This window comes from Carassius auratus, chromosome 16 (assembly GCF_003368295.1).
Source record: "Carassius auratus strain Wakin chromosome 16, ASM336829v1, whole genome shotgun sequence".
NCBI classification, from domain to species: domain Eukaryota; kingdom Metazoa; phylum Chordata; class Actinopteri; order Cypriniformes; family Cyprinidae; genus Carassius; species Carassius auratus.
Window position 1 is genome coordinate 26459284 of NC_039258.1, and position 12918 is coordinate 26472201.

Consider the following 12918-nt stretch of genomic DNA (forward strand, 5'->3'; position numbering starts at 1 on the left):
TAATCAACAGCTGATTTAAATCTGAGTAGAAAGCGGAGTATCTAAATCACGCATATAACACAAAGCCGACGATGGCGAAAACTAAAACCTTCAGATGACACACAGATCATATCTGTATCTCTGTAAATCACTAAACCACACATGAAAACCTCTAACGTATAATAAACACCAGTTCCGTTTTCTGAGAAAGAGGTTGCAAATCCTGAAAACGTACGGCTGTGATTTTGGTTACAAAATGCGGTTGTCACTCGCAAAACTGGCTGAACTGTAAGTGAACAGAACCATATTAAAGACTCAAATACAAGACTGACAACCGTATTCTGCTGCTGTGTGAACGTGCCCTAATAGAATTGTAATATTGGCTTATCAGCATCTGAATGAAATTGTCAGTGTATTGTTATTGAAAAAGTAAGAGGGATTTGGGACACCAGCCAAAGTCATTTCAGAAGTGGAGCATGTTATTACATTTTGATGAAAAATTATGTAGACAAATATTTTTTTAAACAACATGCGCTGATTAATCCTGCAAAAAAAATTATTTTCCTTGAAGAAAGTAAAGTCCATTTTTATTTCATGGTGGCAAGTAAAAAATGCCAACGGAATGAGACAAAACACATTTACATTCAAGATGAATAGTCCGAAAAAGTGGGGGGGGTGGGGGTGGCAAAACTTCTCTTTTTTCAGTTTTCACTCACTATTCATGTTCAGCTCTTGGAATTGCCTGCTTGACATTTCACATGAACCTGCTCCACTGCAGACACAAAAAGCTGAAGTGAGACATCCACACAAACAGCAGCACACCCACAGCTCTGCACCGCTGAGGCCCATCCCCTTATCACTGGTCTGTGGGGAGCTCTTCATCTGTGGCTGACTGAGGTCTGGACGGAGGGATGGAGCGTAAAGTTTACTGTGAGAGCATAGTGCAAACATGCAGCACAGTCTGAAGCATGACGATAACTTGCAGGAGAGGAGAAGCTGTGCTAATAAAGTAAGCAGGGGAGTGGGTAAGCTTTGCCACTTCTTAAAACATTATCCTCTGGGCAAGGAGAAATGAGATAGTGGTAAAACTAATATGCCTGAATATATTTTCAGGAGTTTCTGCTTCCAACCGAAATAAGAAAAAAGTCCACAGACAAAATCTTTGCAGAATATTTGAAGCAATTAACATTTTTTTAATGATTTACCAAAGCATTATCTCATTCACATTTCCATAAACCAGCAAGAAAATGTTTTAATAATCAAAATATTTTAATGTAAGGTCACAATTTTCAACCTTTAGAAATAGTAATGATATTTTTAATAATATTCTCTCTGCATTTGAAGGCAAAGCTTAGCATCGCTACAAGTTAAGCTGCTAATATTTTGGGCAAAATACTTCCTTTTATGGCTCATGTATTTTTCAAATTAATTATTTTAAAATATTTTTCTTTGACATAAACGCCACACAGAAATTAGATGTTGCGATAGAAAACAAAAACATAAAAAGTCTGTCTTAAAATATATGTAGATTCCTGAAACTATATGATCATGTGTCTAAAAATACTTTGTACTTTTGGTGTGCTAGATTTAGGAGGTGACGCATTTCCCCCCGCTCTCTGCTAGCTGGACAGTTTGCTCAAACAGACGAGTACACTAATGTAACAAAAGACACAAAGCAAAGATAACACAGTTTAATGTCTGTGAGAGTTTTAATGTGCTTGATTGAACTGAACTACATTACAGTGTCGTCATTAGACAAAGCAGCAGAAAGTGAGGGAACATAAAAACGATTTATCTGAAGCCATTTGAAGAAAGCACCCTGCAAAACCCTGATGATATCACTACACAGGCCTTCTCTCTCTTTTTGAGACACAGAGGGCGACTGCATGAGGACAGAGAGAGAGAGAAAAATCAATCAAGAGCACAGTGTGAGTAAACACTTCAGGGTGGCACAGCCACAGATGCGAGCGCTATGGACAAGTCACGTCTGCCAGCACCAAAGCAGCGAGACACACACACACGCAACCAAATGTGTTGCGAAACGAGAGAATGTATCTTCTCTAAAGAAAGGTACAAGCTGTCTTCACTCCAGCTCCAATGAAAACAGCGAAGGAGAGACAGTGTGGGTGAATTTACGAGAGACTGCTCTAATTATGACAAATCAGAAGTGTTGATTATTTCTCGACATTCGCAGTCATAACATCAATTAACAAAATTCCCATGACATTCAATTTTCACTTTATGAGTTTTACATTAATATGAGTTCCCCTAGCCTGTGGTCCCCCAGTGGCTAGAAATTTCAATAGGTGTAAACCAAGCTCTGGGTGGCTGCTTTTGAGAAAAAAAAACTTTGCCCTCCCAAACATTTACATTTAATTCAGTCGCAATGTCAGCACAGACGTTACAAACAGACTTTTACGATATGGATTCGACAGCACCGCCACAAACAGTGAGTAACAGTGTTCATTAATGCTTGATCTGTGATTTCTGATGTGTAGCTAATTATTCAAGTTCACACAGACTTTCTTTCTAAATCATTTAATACTGTTTATGCATCATGAATAAAGCCAGTGACTAAACGAACAACTTCACGTTGTTTCTCTTAGTAGCATGAAACAAATCTGTAATTTAAATTGTGATTTAACTACAGAGAGCGATCAAAGAACGCTCCCTTTATTTTGTTCAGAGCTGTCAATCACACACCGCGAGTATATCTGCAAACTAATTAATTATGCTGTTATGCTCTTACTGTATTCATCGATATTGTGTTTGCTGTTAGTTGCGGTGAAAGCATTTTGTAAGAGAAAACCTCTTGCAATGACGAGATCACTGCATTCACGCGATAAACAGACTCTGTCTGCAGCCTTTCATGTGATGGGAAAAGATCGAAAAAAGAATGCTATAATCAACACTTCCACGATTCGGTAATCTCAACAGCTGTAATAGTAAAAAAATTATTTTTAAGTAATTTGAGAGGGGTTCCACATGTAATACGCATTTCGAATGTCAGCCAATCACAACAGCTGCCGTTTACTCTGAGTCTCACAGCAGACACGCCCCTACAAACAGAGCATTCAAGCTACAATCAGGATATAACAATGCTTTTTATTTCTGAATTTTAATTGTAAAAATCATACGAACAATATAAGTACACCTCAGGAAACATTAAAAAAAAGCATTTAAAAAAGAAAATAATCCACGTCATGGGACCTTTAATAAGAACTCCTTCCTACCCATTGACAACATTTTCTGTCACTGATTACGTTTATCCGCCACTGAGAAGTTATTCCAGGAATTCATGTTTGTTACTTATGAACAAGAAAGCTAGTATGATCACTAAACATTCAGCAGCATGTAAAAAAACAACAGATGTTCTCTTCTTTCTTTTTATATATTCACTGTTTACACATTCATGTAACAAAATATGATAAAAAAAAATGCTGGTGGTGACTGGCAACTAAAAATACTATGTCCCTGAGCATCACATCATGAGCATTTTATCATTTCTTTTGAGAAAAATTGTCATCATATCATATACAAACCAAACTTAAAGGTCTTCACAGCAACCCATCAAAATAAAAGTTTGGTTTAACTTGAAGAAACTGTGACAGAAATATATTACTTAATGTAATGATAGTATTACTACTAATAATAACAAAACAAATTGCTATTAAAACATTATTTAAAGAAATATATACCAGAAAAATTATTTATTTAGAAAATGTAAATGTAAATAAACAGTATTTAAGAAAAAAAAAATAAATAAAATAACAAATTGATTTTTTTATAAAAATCAATAAATTTGACATGCTTTTGATTATTAAAATGAAATACAGAAAATTAATAGAAAACACATGGTAAAACTAAAACTGAATTTTATAAGGCCTTAAAATGTAATTTTTGTTAACCTTTTAGTAAATTGCTGTTAAATTGTTTAGGTTTCATGATTTGAATTAATTAGACAAGCTTTTTGATTAATATTGTTCTAATTTAACAATTAAAAAGGAAAATTAAAACAGAAAAAATTTTAATGCAACTTTATTAATGGTTTTATTTAGACTATGCATTCAAAAAACAAATGTAACATATGTTCAATTACTGAATTACTTTATTGCTGTTTCATACATCAGTAAATCAAGATCAAGAAGATCAGCGGTCTAGATGGTAAACCACACTGGCTCACTAAGCGCCATGAAAAACAAACTGTTATTTAAATTTGTAACAACTTGTAAATGGGAAGTGAGTAAAACACAACAACACTAGAACACTCTTATCCTGTTATAATGAATGACAGTGTGACTGTAAGTTCACGTTAGCTCCCATGACTGTTTAAGGCCTGCAGTTCAGTTCAAGCGCATCGAAGGTCCAGGATTTCTGGACTCTGTCCACAGAATGAATCACTTATTTACATTGAGTTCAGTTGTTTACAATGTGAGAGTTCAAGTGAATACCCACTGGCTGTTACAATGTCTACATTAGCAAGGAGAGCAACATCTAGCAAACACTATAGATTGCCAACCTATACTTTTCACTTCGTTACTAAATTACAGATAATTGGCATATATTAAAATTACTTTATGTTTAAATTAATCATAAAAAAACTAAGTTAATTTAGGCATCACATCATTATAATGTATAGTATAAATAATGGATAGTAATTCCGAGATCCGCTAAATTTTTATTAAATAATATTTTTAAAGATTACGTTTCAGTGGGGATTTTATTTGGGTGTTAAGTGGTAACGTAAGAAGCACTATTTCCGGGTCCAAGCCTCAACTCGCTTCACTTGAGAATACTAACTCAGCAGCCCTTTATGAGCACTGTTTATTCATATTAAATATTTAAGCTAAACATTTTCAGACTTAGAGTATACACTACAGTCTCCATGCTCACAGCGTCCCAAACTCAAATCATTTTTATATTTATTTAAATTGATATTTTCATTATCTGGCTATCTAGGATTTCGGTATGGAGTTAAAGGTTAGGATTATAATTTTTTTTGGTAGTATTATATCACATTGTGAGTGTATATCAGCACCTTTTGTTGTTTTCTCGTGGTATCTGATAGAGCGTCTGGACACGAAAGCAAAGTTCTTCTGCACTTTAATGTGTAAAACATTTAACTCATATATTTTTCTGTATTGCTTTATTGTTTTAAATGTTTAATTATTTTTGTTATAAGAACATACAAGCAGGCCTGTTATACTGTATTATGACCACTTTTTTAAAACAAAATTTCAATACCGTGATAATACCGTATACCTTATACCGTATAAAGCATTATCAATTAAACGCAACAGGAAAATTTGATACCGGCATATCCCTAGATTATACACAACAAAATGTTCATATTGCAACATTATTTTTCAATCTAAATTCTTCAGGGATCTTCACATACCTACAGTACATCCATGGATGACTTTTGACTCTCAAGTCAGGGGGGGGCAAAAAAATATATATATATTCCATTACTGAGGATATAGGGGCCAAATGCATCCCCCCCCCCCCATGGCGCCCATGCCTATATCCTTCCTTCCAAGCCACTGTATCATGCTATGTAGCTGTAAATTAGGTGCAAACTGCCTGTTTCATAAACTCTGGAGACCAGCTACATAAACATGAACACTGTTAGGCTTGGTTTCCCATCGACTGAGAAGTGATACAAGCTCAATACGCTGAAAATGAGGACTTAGCATTGCAGAATGAGGTCTGTGGAGACGGTTAGGACAACAGTGGCTGAGCCTGGGCAAGCAAGCTGTTCTATCCCCTAAAGCAAAGCTAAACAACATTTAGCAAATAATCTGACGACGGTAACAGTTTGCAAGTAAACGGAGTTAGAGCGAATCAGAATATGAAAATATTTGCCCCATTCTGTATGAAATATGATTTACAGACATACAATGTACATGAATTATATGGGGAGATGCAGTAAGATAATATTTTATAATTTTGATTATTTGAATAAATGATTTATGCATTTATTTAAATATAAAAGAAAACATAGAAAATCATTCAGATTGGCTGTGTTTGACTGTGCAGCATCACACATCATTTTTGTTTTTGGTGTAGAAAAACTGTATCATGCTATGTAGCTGTAAATTAGGTGCATACTGCCTGTTTCATAAACTCTGGAGACCAGCTTCATAAACATAAACACTGCTAGGCTTGGTTTCTCATCGACTGAGAAGTGATACAAGCTCAATACGCTGAAAATGAGGACTTAGCATTGCAGAATGACGTCTGTGGAGACGGTTAGGACAACAAATAACAGAAAGTAAAGAGTCTTTCCTTCCCCGTTGTGATAGAGTGTTTAGAAACACTGAGATACTAAAGTTTTTAATATTAAATATTTTAAATGAGTTTTTTTCCATTTTCATCTTTTATTATTAATTAAATGCTTTTGTTAATATATTTCAGTTATTGTTTATTTTATTTCAAATAGAAAAATGTTTTTATGGCTTTAGTTTTAGTTAACAATAATAACTCTGTTGTGACCACCCAACTATTGCAAAAGAAGAAAACCGTTTGCTAGCATAAAAGGTACGGCTAGTCATGAAAAGACCTCTGCACCGCTAATGGGTTAAAAGGGTTAAAGATTTAATTAGCCCTGAAAGACTTTTTCTAAATACTGGAGCATAACAAACTTGAGCTGGCCTGTCCATTAGTGGCACTGTTTTGCATTGATGTTAACAGGTTCAACTCAACGCTGTTCCTTTAGACAAGTCTGTCTCTGATCCCTTTTGGCTAAAGATGACCTATTTCCATAAAACACTATCTGTACTTGGAGAAGGCCACAAGCAGTGTCAAACCACACGCTAACAGCAGGGCATCCAGCACATTGACACCCACTTGCAGTTTTTCCTCCAAATCTGCACGCCAGAAGACATTTCAATGATGTCATAAGGCACAGAATGAGGTCACCTGTCATCTCACTGTCTAACCCTTCATTACTGCAGCATGCTCAACTTTCAAGTTTTTAACCTAGAACTATCCTTCGCTCAGTGATGGACTGGGTCATAGGCCAAATAATCCAGTGATTTTACTGCATTTTTAAAACTAATAATATAATCAATGCATCCTTTATAAGCAAAAGTGACTTTTGAACAACCATAATGTATATTCAATATGGTGCGATATCAATACATTTCATTGTTTTAAAAATAGCAATATGGTGCGGATACTTTGTGCATCTCTAACATTTTTTTTTTCTGTATTTTCGGATTCATCTTTTTTTAAATGTCAAGTAAGATTCAAAATCGCAACCTCTAAGATTTTTTCACATCAGCTCAAGCGAGAAGCTAAGCTCCTGTAAAACTGAAATCCAAGAATCGCCCCCATCTCAGTGTTACATCCCCTCTTTACCTCCACTCACATTCACACAACGCAGCTCTCTCTTCAACGGTGTAACCCAACCTCCATCCCAGTTTCTGTTCCCCTCGGTGCACGCGTCTGAAACTCAACCAACCTCCCAGTTTCTATAGTTCTGTTCAGCCCATGTCTCTTTATCACGATGTAATCTGCCTGTTTCCTTTGTGCCTCTGTTATCCGATCTAAAGCCAGTCACTTTACATCCTGAGCCATTATACCATCCGCCACTTAATATAGTTTAATGTCTCTGACTTCATTAGGAGACGGAAACAAGTGGATAACTAACTCATTACTCCAGTCTAATCCCGGTGTTCTGCCAGATGCTTTATTGAACCATTTCCAGATATATATTGTGTTTTGCTACTGAAGGAGGTTCAAATGAGTTTTACTACCACAATACTTGCCTATAATAATTTGGTCATCACAGAAAATAAGTTAAGATCACGGTCTCTCAACTGACACAGATCAGAAAATTATGATATTGCATTTAGGTCCTTATATGCCTCTAAGGCAAAATGATGCATTGCTAAATATGACTAAGGCGAGAGAAAGAATCTCAGAGCTGAATGAAACAGAGGAGGAGGGAAAGAGAAAGAGAGAGAATATATGATAGCAAGGGAAATCAAAGTAGGATCCCAATACGTGGAGAAGGGGATCTCCTGTGATTAATCGTCCTCCAGCCCGCTATGAGAAGAAATAATCTTGTTAATGTCAACGATGCCAAATATGTTTCAAATGCATTTCGAGATGTGGGGATTCAAAATGGCAGCTTGAAGATGATGTCGTGCTATTTGTTAAACGGCTTAACGTAAAGAACATGTGACGTCGGCCGATGGGCCACAGATCAAATCAGTCCTAATGAGCCCTAATTTCATTTCAGATCAGCATCGAACAGTGCAACATTGGCTAAAAAAAGCCTGTCAACATTTCCTGCAGATATTTCCCCTAATCGAATGACAAATCTTAGAGAGCATGATGGTGAATTTGTTAGCTGGTGGACCATGAGCTGGAGATCTGCTTCTCCACAGCAATAAGAGTCTGGAGCGAATCTAATGACAGCCCAGCTGCTTCTGTTAGACAAACATATGGCTGGAACTTCAAGAGATCGTGCACCCAAAAGTAAAAATTCTCTTAGCATTTATTCAGCCTTATGCCATCTTTTCTAGAACATTGAAGATACTTTTAAAGAATGTTGGTAAATACACCATTTTGGTGAAAAAATAAATAAATAAATAAAACCACTGAGATCAAATATCATCATGCTCCGCACTTCCCTTATATAGACACATACAGAACATGCTAATAATTCTACTCACCAATATTAGGGCACTATGGTTTCTGCAATGGAGAAGAACACAGATGGAATTATGGAATCCAGTCATAAAAACGGAATTCACACTTTACTGCGGAATGTCATGGAATTTGTCAAATTTTGAATTAATGAATCAAAAGTAGGACATTGCACTTAAATCAAATCGCGATATGGACTAGTATCTGTAAATATTAAGCTGCAGAAGTCGATTTAAATATGAATTCTTTTTCACCATTAAGATCGCTCATTATGTTATCCATTCATTATATATTAATTTTACAGTTACTGTAATTCCAAAAGCTTTTACTATTATTTTTTAGTAAAAGCTTTTTTTATTATTTTTTTCAACTGCATGAAAATATCCTCCTTTTAGTAAAAGCTAGTGTTATTATTTTAACTGGGTCTTTTATTTTTATTTAAATGGTTCTTTATTACTTTTTTTGCATTTTATTTTTATATCTTTTCCCACTATAGTTTATGTCGCTCTACAACCATTTCAAATTTACATCTCGGGTCTCTTTTCATTTTATTTTTCTACTTATTCTACTTTTTTTATTTATTTTTTTGGAGTTACAGTAACTGTAAAATTAATATATATATATATATATATATATATATATAGATATAGATATAGATATATAACATATAGATATATATTAAATAAAAATCTGCCTGACACACAAAATGTTGATGCTATGAATAATTTACCAAAGAAATATCAAAACAATACTGCACAGGCTAGAGATATATTGCAGTCTCAAAGCAACGCTTTGCTTCTACCCTTTATAGTTTAACGTATTCTCCAAGCTCAGCTACCATTCGATGCCCTCAGGCTACGCTTTACCCCCTCACACACTGGGACTATCAATTCCCCCAACTGAAGCACACATGTAGCCGGGGGTCTGTCCAAAATCCACATAGCCCGTGTGCTGTTTAGAGCCGAGAGGAAGGCCAGTGAAAGCAGCAGCAGATAAATAATGGATAGCTCGTTCTCTCCTCTGTGAGAAAACATGACAGATCCGTTCCTGCACCCTCTGCTTGTACAGCTTCATCTGTGACTCTAGGGGCTCGCCGCCTGCCATCTCCAAGCTCTCATCTTCTAATGGTCCTTCCAGTGATTACTGAGACATAAGTGCACCGTCTGTCTTGATGATCAATCATCCGCTCGATCTATAACGTCGGCCACACCACAGAGCTCCAAATGTAATCAGATTTAAAGGACTGGACGCTGCCCGATCTGCCAGCAGTTTGAGGGGTGTCGTTGGCTGTAAGCATGACTGACAACTTATTTAGTAGTGCTTCAGCAGCATGCAACACAATACGTGAAGATGACAACATGGGGCGTTTGACAAAAGCATGCTCGATTTCGCCTTTCATGTCATCAATGGGCTCCTCAGAGCCATTGAACCATAAAACAGCTCTTTTACCAGACAAGTGCTATTCAGTAATAAGCACAGCAGAATTATAATTCAAACACAAAAACAAGGCATCAGGGAGTCAAAGTTTCCCATTACTGAAATCGACGGCAGTAGCATTGAAGCACCTCACTGAGGATCAGCTCCGAGATCAACTCTTTTTAACGTTAGCCTACCTCTCTGACTCTTCCTACACACTGGAGCAGCCGTCAAAAGAGCAAATGTCTGAACAGAAATGTCAATCTGAACAGTGAAGTACTTACAGCAATTTAAGCCATTTCAAGAAATCCAACAGTGAAAGTTGGCTTTTTCATTGTAATGGGAATTTTTTTTTTTTTGCAAATATTTTTTTACTTCACTCTTAGCTAGTCATTACATACTTCATCCAACTACTTATTCAATTGATGACTAGTATGAATAAATCACTACTAGTACATGTTAATTAGTTATCAGTACTTATTCCTTTGTTACTAGTCACTATCTCAAAATGAAGAGTAACTTACTCCAATCTTTCCTGTAACAAATTGGAACAAAACAAAGCGACTGAATTCTATGGGAATCTGTCGTTCAGATAAAACCCATTTATTTCTGACTAGATTTCTAAATTCTAAATGTTTAGTACTAATGTATTAATTACAACTGACTGTTTTTAAGGGTTACTAATATCTGTTCTAGTTTTCTTAATGACAACGGAATATTAGTAGCCTACCTGTTTATTAAACAGTAATATATAACGTTAGCCCAACTGCCATAACATTTTTAACTAGTAACGTTAGTCAGATTTTATTGTACCTATAAAGCAGACAATTTACTACTAATTAAGTTACATGAAATAAATTCCTGTATTTTTTTTTGTATTGAAACACTGCTGATGTTTAACCTCTTGTGTGTCTTTCTGCTTAACAGTGACACCAGAAAAGCAGTCTGCTACAGAAGAGCCCAAGTAACCGGGCGTCGATGATAATTATGCGGGTTATATGTAAGCTGTAGGATTTAAATGATTTTACCTTCTCTCGTTTCGACAGCACACTGGACGATAGGAGAGACCGCTGAGTCCTTTCTCTTCGTCCCGGTGCAGATCTAAGGCTCCACGCGCTGGAAAATATGTGATCTTCAGATCGTAGTACCTCAGATATTAATCCCAAACATGATCAAGCGGAGAGCTGGCCTGAAATACAGCGCTTTTCTCTAATTCTGCTGTCTCGCTCAGAAGGGGGATGTTAACCCGTTAGTTTAGTGGGCGCGGGGCGGCCTTTTCGCTGGTAATTATGGGGTAAATTGGCCGAAGATCGAGAACAGTCTGTCCGCGGGATGAGCGCAGCGCTCCGCCTGAAAGCACTGAGTGAGCGCCGCTACTCGGTCTAACGGAGACGGAGCATCTGAAGAGACCAGCCCACTCTGTGAACCCGGAAGAGAACTGTCAATGCATTAATAGCTTCAGTTGCACAAAAGTGGGTGAGCCATGGGTGGACAGTGAAAATATTATTCTCAGACATCTGTCTGATTAAATAAATATAATAACATTGAAGAAAAAAGCTCTCTTCTCTTCTGAAAGTGAGATAGCTTTATTTATTTGCTAACCAAACCAATGCACACCTCACAGATGCTGTTGTTCTTACAGTTTTTTTCCAGTTTTTATAGTAAATACATCTCAATAATTTAGAATCTCGTAGAAAAGTTCATTTATTTCAGTAAATTAACTTAAATTGTGAAACTTGTGTATTCAGTGCACACAGACTGAAGTAGTTTAAGTCTTTAGTTCTTTTTATTTGTGATAATTTTGACAAAATGTTACATTTAACAAAAACCCACTAATCTCAACAATTTAGAATACTTAGAAGAAGAAAAAAATTTGTGAATTGTTGGCCTTCTGGAAAATATGTTAATTTACTGTACATGTACTCAATACTTGGTAGGGGCTCCTTTTGCTTTAATTACTGGCTCAATTCGGCGTGGCATGGAGGTGATCAGTTTGTGGCACTGCTGAGGTGGTATGGAAGCCCATTTTTCTTTGACAGTGGCCTTCAGCTCATCTGCATTTTTTTTTTTTTTTTTGGTCTGTTTCTCATTTTCCTCTTGACAATACTCCATAGATTATCTGTGGGGTTCAGGTCTGGTGAGTTTGCTGGCGAGTCAAGCACATCAACACCATGGTCATTTAACCAACTTTTGGTGCTTTTGGCAGTGTGGAGAGGTGCCAAATCATGCTGGAAAATTAAATAATGCTTCCTTCTGCTGACCAGCTTTTTGAAGATACTGAAGTGCTCCAAAATTTCTTGTTAAATGGGTGCAGCGACTTTGGTTTAAAAAAAAACACACATACACAATGGACCGACACCAGCAGATGACATTGCACCCCAAATCATCACAGACTGTGGAAACACTGGACTTCAAGCAGCTTGTGCTATGAGATTCTCCACCCTTCCTCCAAACTCTAGGACCTTGGTTTCCAAGTGAAATACAAAACTTGCTCTCATCTGAAAAGAGGACTTTGGACCACTGGGCAACAGTCCAGTTCTTCTTCTCCTTAGCCCATATAAGACACCTCTGACATTGTGTATATGGTTCCGCATATTCCTTGACACGTCTGTGTGTGGTGGCTCTTGATGCCTTGACCCCAGCCTCAGTTCATTCCTTGTGAAGTTCACTCAAATTCTTGAATCAATTTTGCTTGACAGTCCTCATAAAGATGCGGTTATCTCGGTTCTGCAACTTTTTCTTCCACAATTTTTTCTTCCACTCAACTTTCTGTTAACATGCTTGGATACAGCACTCTGTGAACAGCAGGCTTCTTTGGCATTGAATGTTTGTGGCTTACCCGCCTTGTGAAGTGTGTCAATGATT

At 36.6% G+C, this 12918-nt stretch overlaps 1 protein-coding gene across 2 annotated transcripts in view; it reads right to left on the reverse strand.

The window, feature by feature from the left end:
* Nucleotides 1-11449, reverse strand: part of LOC113116636 (polypeptide N-acetylgalactosaminyltransferase 1) — a 90573-nt gene extending 79124 nt beyond the window's left edge. The window contains exons 1-2 of one of the 2 annotated variants that reach the window (XM_026284893.1): nucleotides 11082-11449; nucleotides 8664-8685 (exon numbers count right to left, since the gene is read on the reverse strand). The gene's annotated coding sequence lies outside the window, so the exon portion shown is untranslated. The remainder of the gene's footprint in view (nucleotides 1-8663; nucleotides 8686-11081) is intronic. The other variant, XM_026284892.1, reaches the window with a different exon arrangement.
* Nucleotides 11450-12918: the final 1469 nt, after the last annotated feature.